Below are 8,553 nucleotides of genomic sequence, written 5' to 3'. Positions count from 1 at the left end.
TAGACATTTTGACGGAAAAATGCACTTATTGACCTTTGAACCCTGAACCAATCGAGATAGGTCATTCTGCAAACAAGCAAAGTTGTAGTACTCATTAGGGTCTATAAGCATATAAAGTTTCATTCAATTTGGTTCAATCGTCTTGGAGCTAGTGTACTTTGAAGTTTCAGCAGGAATGCTCAATGGCCCTCGGACACCCAAGTTGAGAGGGTTGCCATTTGGAAACTATAAGATATAGAGCAAAATGGATGTCAGTAGGGTAAGAATACTGATTCTGGCTCACTTTTCCCCATGTAAATGAATGGGGGATTTTCAGCGATTTATATTTTTTTTCCCTAAAAATAAATCCCCTTTTTATCCCAAGGTATATTTATTTGTCTCCCCTTTTAACTTGGAGGTTGAACCTCATTGAATTGAACACCTGGGGGTTGAACAGCTCACTCATTGAACCTATAAAGATTTGTTCATTCTCAAATTCCTTCAATAGTTTAATTTTCTTTGCACAATAATCCCCATCTAAAATATTGACAAACAAAACATTTGAATCTTTATATTTTTTAAGATACCCCATTTGTGCCATTACGAAATGATAAACTTCTCTTAATGCTCTTGTTTGACCACCTCCTGAGCCACAGGTTATTTTTTGTTAAGCCCCGCCCACTTTTCTTTAAGCCCCGCCCACTTTTGTTAAGCCCCGCCCACTTTACACAAGGTATTCAATAAGCCCCGCCCACTTTTCTTTAAGCCCCGCCCACTTTTGTTAAGCTCCGCCCACTTTTGCTAAGCTCCGCCCACTTTTCATGAGGTATTTTTTCTAAGCCACGCCCACTTTTCCTAAGGCCCGCCCACTTTTGCTAAGCTCCGCCCACTTTTCATAAGGTATTTTTTCTAAGCCACGCCCACTTTTCCTAAGCTCCGCCCACTTTTGCTAAGGTCCGCCCACTTTTCATAAGGTATTTTTTCTAAGCCACGCCCACTTTTCCTAAGCTCCGCCCACTTTTGCTAAGCCCCGCCCACTCTTACATCATTTCCAGTTCATCTCTGACTCACAAAGAAATCACTAGAAAATTACAGGATGTTATGGTTTTGAAAAATTTCCCAATGAAGGCTTGCCTAGGCTTGCCCAGGGAATTTCCAAAGGAAACCACACCCACCAGTCTTTCTCTATAAAAGCTTCAAACCCAGGCTCCATTTTAAACATTTGTTTTTGCTGGCAATGGTGTTCTGTGTGCTTGTCTCGAACTGTCTGTCTTCTATGGAACTAAACCTTCAAGTTGATGAACTGGATTCAAACCTCTTATCTATTGAGGTAAGATTTTTTATTTTCCTATTTTCAAACTTTGATTGAAGCATACTCATTTAATAATTAAATAACTTAATTAATACATTATTATTTTCTCTCACAGGAAATTGTGTCTGAAATACGAAATGAAAATACTGCTTTTGCTACAACTTGGGGGAAATTGTTGGCTTGGTTGAAGACCTTGAGTGGGATGACTTTGGTGTTCCTTGGAACTCTCTGTCTTCTATGGAACTAAACCTTCAAGTTGATGAACTGGATTCAAACCTCTTATCTATTGAGGTAAGATTTTTTATTTTACTATTTTCAAACTTTGATTGAAGCATACTCATTTAATAATTAAATAACTTAATTAATACATTATTATTTTCTCTCACAGGAAATTGTGTCTGAAATACGAAATGAAAATACTGCTTTTGCTACAACTTGGGGGGAAATTGTTGGCTTGGTTGAAGACCTTGAGTGGGATGACTTTGGTGTTCCTTGGAACTCTCTGTCTTCTATGGAACTAAACCTTCAAGTTGATGAACTGGATTCAAACCTCTTATCTATTGAGGTAAGATTTTTTATTTTCCTATTTTCAAACTTTGATTGAAGCATACTCATTTAATAATTAAATAACTTAATTAATACATTATTATTTTCTCTCACAGGAAATTGTGTCTGAAATACGAAATGAAAATACTGCTTTTGCTACAACTTGGGGCGAAATTGTTGGCTTGGTTGAAGACCTTATGAGCGACCAAGACCCACAGAACGAGTTCGTCCTTGATGACCCAACCAAAGAGTTATACCTTGGAGACCAGCAAAATCCTGAAAAAGAGTTTTACAGCAATAGTACTCATTGTGAGTTATCAAGACAATACCCACTGAACAAGTTATACGTTGATGAGCCAGAATACAAGTTTTACCTTGGAGACTCACAAATTTTGAAAAAATCAGTAAATGAGTTCTGCCTTGATGGTTTAAATAACTACCTTGGAGACTCAGGAAAAGGGTTCTGCCAAGATGGTTCTAAATATGGGAACTACCTTGGAGACTCACAAATTTTGAAAAAATCAGTAAATGAGTTCTGCCTTGATGGTTTAAATAACTACCTTGGAGACTCAGGAAAAGGGTTCTGCCAAGATGGTTCTAAATATGGGGCCTACCTTGGAGACTCACAAATTTTGAAAAGATCAGTAAATGAGTTCTGCCTTGATGGTTTAAATAACTACCTTGGAGACTCAGGAAAAGGGTTCTGCCAAGATGGTTCTAAATATGGGGCCTACCTTGGAGACTCACAAATTTTGAAAAAATCAGTAAATGAGTTCTGCCTTGATGGTTTAAATAACTACCTTGGAGACTCAGGAAAAGGGTTCTGCCAAGATGGTTCTAAATATGGGGCCTACCTTGGAGACTCACAAATTTTGAAAAAATCAGTAAATGAGTTATCCTTAAGAGACTTTGTAAGTTGGTTTTACTTTGAATACTTGAAATGTGGGTTCTGGATTGATAACTCACAATGTGATACATATCTTGGAAACTCAACGGGAATGTGGTTATACCTTGAAGACTTGGAAAGTTGGGTTTATGTTGGACACTTGAAACTTTTTTGGGGGCTTTTATTTATTTATTTATTTATTTATTATTATTATTATTTTATTTATTTATATTTTGGAGACTTTTGGAGTTGCTATCACTCTTTGGGATCTAAACCTATCGATGTAGTTCTTTGTCGGATGGTGCTTGATGGGAGCAAGATCAAGAAAGTTCTGGGAAGAAAGTGCAGGCTTACTCCCCCTTTCTACGTCATCAAACCTGAAAGCCTTAAAAGACAGAATTGGAAGAAGAGAAAAAAAACAAAAAATATACATTGTTCGTTCTGGGAAGAAAGTGCAGGCTTACTCCCCCTTTCTACGTCATCAAACCTGAAAGCCTTAAAAGACAGAATTGGAAGAAGAAAAAAAAAACGTAAAAATATATATATATAGGTGAAAATCTCATTTTGAAAAAGACATTGTGTTGGGCGAGGATTGAGTTGGGGTTGAGATTTTGAATGTGAGGGTTGGGGTTGAGATTTTGAATGTGAGGGTTGGGACACACACACATACACATCAACAAACAAAAGTTAAGCCTTAACTATTCAGTTGAGGATTCTGTGTTTGGGGTTCACAGATGTAAGAACGTCCACCCCTTGACACACATTATATACTGTTATACACCTCGGACTTGGCCCTCGAGTGTCCACAACGGTGTATAGTAGGAGGGAGTGAAGCGCCAACCTATTGCTCCCATTGCACACACACACACAAACAAAAGTTAAGCCTTGACTATTCAGTTGAGGATTCTGTGTTTGGGGTTCACAGATCTAAGAACGTCCCCCTTGACACACATTATATACTGTTATACACCTCGGACTTGACCCTCGAGTGTCCACAAAGGTGTATTATCTGCTTAGTTTTGTCTTTTGTAATTCCTGTGAAAAAAAATGTATTGATTCAATGATAACCCAAGAAAGTGTAAGAAACTTGGATGAAAAGAATTTGTTTAAATCATGTTTTGGTAAAAGATATATTCATCCTACAGTCGAATGTGTCCTAGAATACTATAAAACAAAGGGTTTAGAAAAAACTGCCCAGGTCTGTCATGCAAATGTAGAATTGACCGACCAGATTGTTAAAGTAAATAATGAAACATGTACTCTCTACTCAATATTTGATATAGAGACCATGAAAATATCTTGGATTTTCTTTGCCTCACTCTCAATAATCTTTTTGATAATAATCATCATTTTGATATATCTAGTTAAAATAAGGAAGAACCCTACATTTGTTTTATAGATGCTCTAATTCAAACAGAGCAAAGACAACATAACATAATGTTATACCCTGGATAATTAAATCTCCCAATCGCCTCATTAACTCAAAACTTCTTAACAAAGTCAGGAGAAATAGTGTATACCAAAGAGTAAAAAGTGTGAACCAACAAATGGACAACATTTCAGATTAATTTTTTTCTTATCTATCCAAACTCTTGTGATTTATTTTTCCCATTCATTTGAAATAATCTAGATGAACACCTACTCAATGAAAAAGAAAGAATCCATATGAACACCTAGTCAATGAAAAAGAAAGAAAAGAATCCATATGAACACCTACTTATCTAATCAATGAACTGTTAATATTCTAATTGAACACCTACTCAATGAACAGAAAGAAAGAATCCATATGAACACCTAGTTAATGAAAAGAAAGAAAGAATCCATATGAACACCTACTTATCTAATCAATGAAAAGAAAGAAAGAATCCTAATTGAACACCTAATCAATGAACTGTTAATATATTCTAATTGAACACCTACTCATCAAGTCAATGAAAAAGAAAGAAAGAATCCTAATTGAACACCTACTCAATGAACTGTTAATATTCTAATTGAACACCTACTCAATGAACAGAAAGAAAGAATCCATATGAACACCTACCCAATGAAAAAGAAATATTCCAATTGAACACCTACCCAATGAAAAAGAAATATTCTAATTGAACATCTACTCAATGAACTGATAATATATTCTAATTGTACACCTACTTATCTACCCAATGAAAAAGAAATATTCTAATTGAACATCTACTCAATGAACTGATAATATATTCTAATTGTACACCTACTTATCTACTCAATGAAAAAGAAATATTCTAATCAATAAACTGTTAATATTCTAATTGAACACCAAGTCAATGAAAAAGAAAGAAAGAATCCTAATTGAACACCTACTCAATGAACAGCTAAAAATCCATATGAACACCTACCCAATGAAAAAGAAATATTCTAATTGAACACCTACTTATCTACTCAATGAAAAAGAAATATTCTAATCAATGAACTGTTAATATATTCTAATTGAACACCTACTCAATGAACAGAAAGAAAGAATCACAATTGAACATCTACTTATCTAATCAATGAACTGTTAATATTCTAATTGAACACCTACTCAATGAAAAAGAAAGAAAAGAATCCATATGAACACCTACTTATCTAATCAATGAACTGTTAATATATTCCAATTGAACACCTACTCAATGAACAGAAAGAAAAGAATCAAGATGAACACCTACTAATCAAGTCAATGAAAAAGAAAGAAAAGAATCCATATGAACACCTAGTTAATGAACAGCTAAAAATCAAGATGAACACCTAGTTAATGAACAGCTAAAAATCAAGATGAACACCTACCCAATGAAAAAAGAAAGAATCCATATGAACACCTAGTTAATGTACAGAAAGAAAGAATCCATATGAACACCTAGTTAATGTACAGAAAGAAAGAATCCATATGAACATCTACCCAATGAAAAAGAAAGAAAGAATCCATATGAACACCTAGTTAATGAACTGTTAATATTCTAATTGAACACCTACTCAATGAAAAGAAAGAAAGAATCCTAATTGAACATCTACTCATCTAATCAATGAAAAGAAAGAAAGAATCCTAATTGAACACCAAGTCAATGAAAAAGAAAGAAAGAATCCATATGAACACCTAGTTAATGAAAAAGAAATATTCTAATCAATGAACTGTTAATATTCTAATTGAACACCTACTCAATGAACAGAAAGAAAGAATCACAATTGAACATCTACTTATCTAATCAATGAACTGTTAATATTCCAATTGAACACCTAGTTAATGAACTGTTAATATATTCTAATTGAACACCTAGTTAATGTACAGAAAGAATCCATATGAACACCTACTCAATGAAAAAGAAATATTCTAATCAATGTACAGAAAGAAAGAATCCTAATTGAACATCTACTCATCTAATCAATGAAAAGAAAGAAAGAATCACAATTGAACATCTACTCATCTAATCAATGAAAAGAAAGAAAGAATCCTAATTGAACACCAAGTCAATGAAAAAGAAAGAAAGAATCCATATGAACACCTAGTTAATGAAAAAGAAATATTCTAATCAATGAACTGTTAATATTCTAATTGAACACCTACTCAATGAACAGAAAGAAAGAATCACAATTGAACATCTACTTATCTAATCAATGAACTGTTAATATTCCAATTGAACACCTAGTTAATGAACTGTTAATATATTCTAATTGAACACCTAGTTAATGTACAGAAAGAATCCATATGAACACCTACTCAATGAAAAAGAAATAATCTAATCAATGTACAGAAAGAAAGAATCCTAATTGAACATCTACTCATCTAATCAATGAAAAGAAAGAAAGAATCACAATTGAACATCTACTCATCTAATCAATGAAAAGAAAGAAAGAATCCTAATTGAACACCTAATCAATGAACTGTTAATATATTCTAATTGAACACCAAGTCAATGAAAAAGAAAGAAAGAATCCATATGAACACCTAGTTAATGTACAGAAAGAAAGAATCCATATGAACACCTACCCAATGAAAAAGAAATATTCCAATCAATGAACTGTTAATATTCCAATTGAACACCTAGTTAATGAACTGTTAATATATTCTAATTGAACACCTACTTATCTACTCAATGAAAAAGAAAGAAAAGAATCAAGATGAACACCTACTAATCAAGTCAATGAAAAAGAAAGAAAGAATCCATATGAACACCTACCCAATGAAAAAAGAAAAAATCTAACCAAGATGAACACCTAGTTAATGTACAGAAAGAATCCATATGAACACCTACCCAATGAAAAAGAAATAATCTAATCAATGTACAGAAAGAAAGAATCCATATGAACAGCTAAAAATCAAGTCAATGAAAAAGAAAGAAAAGAATCAAGATGAACACCTAGTTAATGTACAGAAAGAAAGAATCCATATGAACACCTAGTCAATGAACAGCTAAAAATCAAGATGAACACCTACTCAATGAACAGCTAAAAATCAAGTCAATGAAAAAGAAAGAAAAGAATCAAGATGAACACCTAGTCAATGAACAGCTAAAAATCAAGATGAACACCTACTCAATGAACAGCTAAAAATCAAGTCAATGAAAAAGAAAGAAAAGAATCAAGATGAACACCTACTCAATGAAAAGAAAGAACCCAATGAATACCTTTCTTTTCCCTCATATCTATTTACTTTTTCTTGTTAAAAAAGCTTTTTTTCCTAAATAATTCACGTTTTTATCAAGAAAATATAAGCTAAAAATAAAAAGTGAATTCACCAATTTTTTAATGAAAACCAAAAAATTGGTGAATTCACTTTTTATTTTTGCCTGGCCCTCGTGTCACAACGCGCCAGTCGCTTGAGTGGCTGAGCGGCTTAAGCAGCTGTGAGAGCGGCTTGAGCGGCTGCTTGGTTCTCCTCGGTGGTCCGGCTTTTGTTGCAGCGATTTTGAAGGTTTTTTCGGTTGTTGCTAGGGAACCAAAGCGTCCCGAGCAACCATCACAATTTCCAAAGCACTAGGTCATAAGATGTACCTACCACCCGAGTTTGATCAAAATCGGCCCATATATAATTATATACATATATATATATATATATATATATATATATATATATATATATATATATATATATATACATACATACATATATAATTATATACATATATATATATATATACATATACATATATATATATACATACATACAGTAATCCCCCGCTATATCGCGGATCACCTATCGCGCCCCCGGTTCATCGCGGGTTTTCCCTTGGGACCTAACTAATTTTTTCTGCGGATTTCCAAGGTAAATCGCGGTAATAATATATAAAATATAAATTATTTAAGCAATAAATTATCATGCGTGGTGCTCGACCAGTCACACAATGCACGAGACAAAGTTTCGCTTGTGAACTTCGAATATTTTCTACGTTTTTTATCCAAGCCCTACGTTGCTGCCCAAACGCCCTGCACCTTTTCTAAGGCTTCTGGCAAGGAATGTATACATACACACATATACATATACATACATATATATATATATATATATATATATATATATATATATATATATATTGTTGTGGTTACCAAATTCGCAAACCACCATTCAGGTCCCTTAGGTGAGGTATCTCGGTAAGTACATGTGTAGTTAGGCCCAAACCCGTTGTCTAGTGGGAATACATGTCATTTATGCGAGCTGCGACTCTTCAGGATAGCCGTTTTTCTTTTACTATCTTTATTTTGGACCAACCGCCATGATTACCACCACAACCACAACATCAACCACCAACCACAACGCCGCTTCACCACAACCGCCACGACCTTCACGTCACACCTCGCAACCGGAGCATCGCCACCGTTCTTGCCC

The 8,553-nt window shown here is 34.1% G+C and overlaps 1 long non-coding RNA gene across 1 annotated transcript; it reads left to right on the top strand.

Annotated features, from left to right (window-relative positions):
* Positions 1-250: 250 nt before the first annotated feature.
* Positions 251-4,020, top strand: LOC147013879 (uncharacterized). The gene is made up of 2 exons (XR_015050547.1): positions 251-1,856; positions 1,954-4,020. It is a non-coding gene; the product is annotated as an uncharacterized LOC147013879 (long non-coding RNA).
* Positions 4,021-8,553: the final 4,533 nt, after the last annotated feature.

The sequence above is a fragment of the Eptatretus burgeri genome, chromosome 13, assembly GCF_056783735.1.
Source record: "Eptatretus burgeri isolate ZD-2024b chromosome 13, Ebu_testis_v1, whole genome shotgun sequence".
Taxonomy (NCBI): domain Eukaryota; kingdom Metazoa; phylum Chordata; class Myxini; order Myxiniformes; family Myxinidae; genus Eptatretus; species Eptatretus burgeri.
The sequence above is the reverse complement of the archived record's forward strand: the minus strand, read 5'-3'. Positions and strand labels throughout refer to the sequence as shown.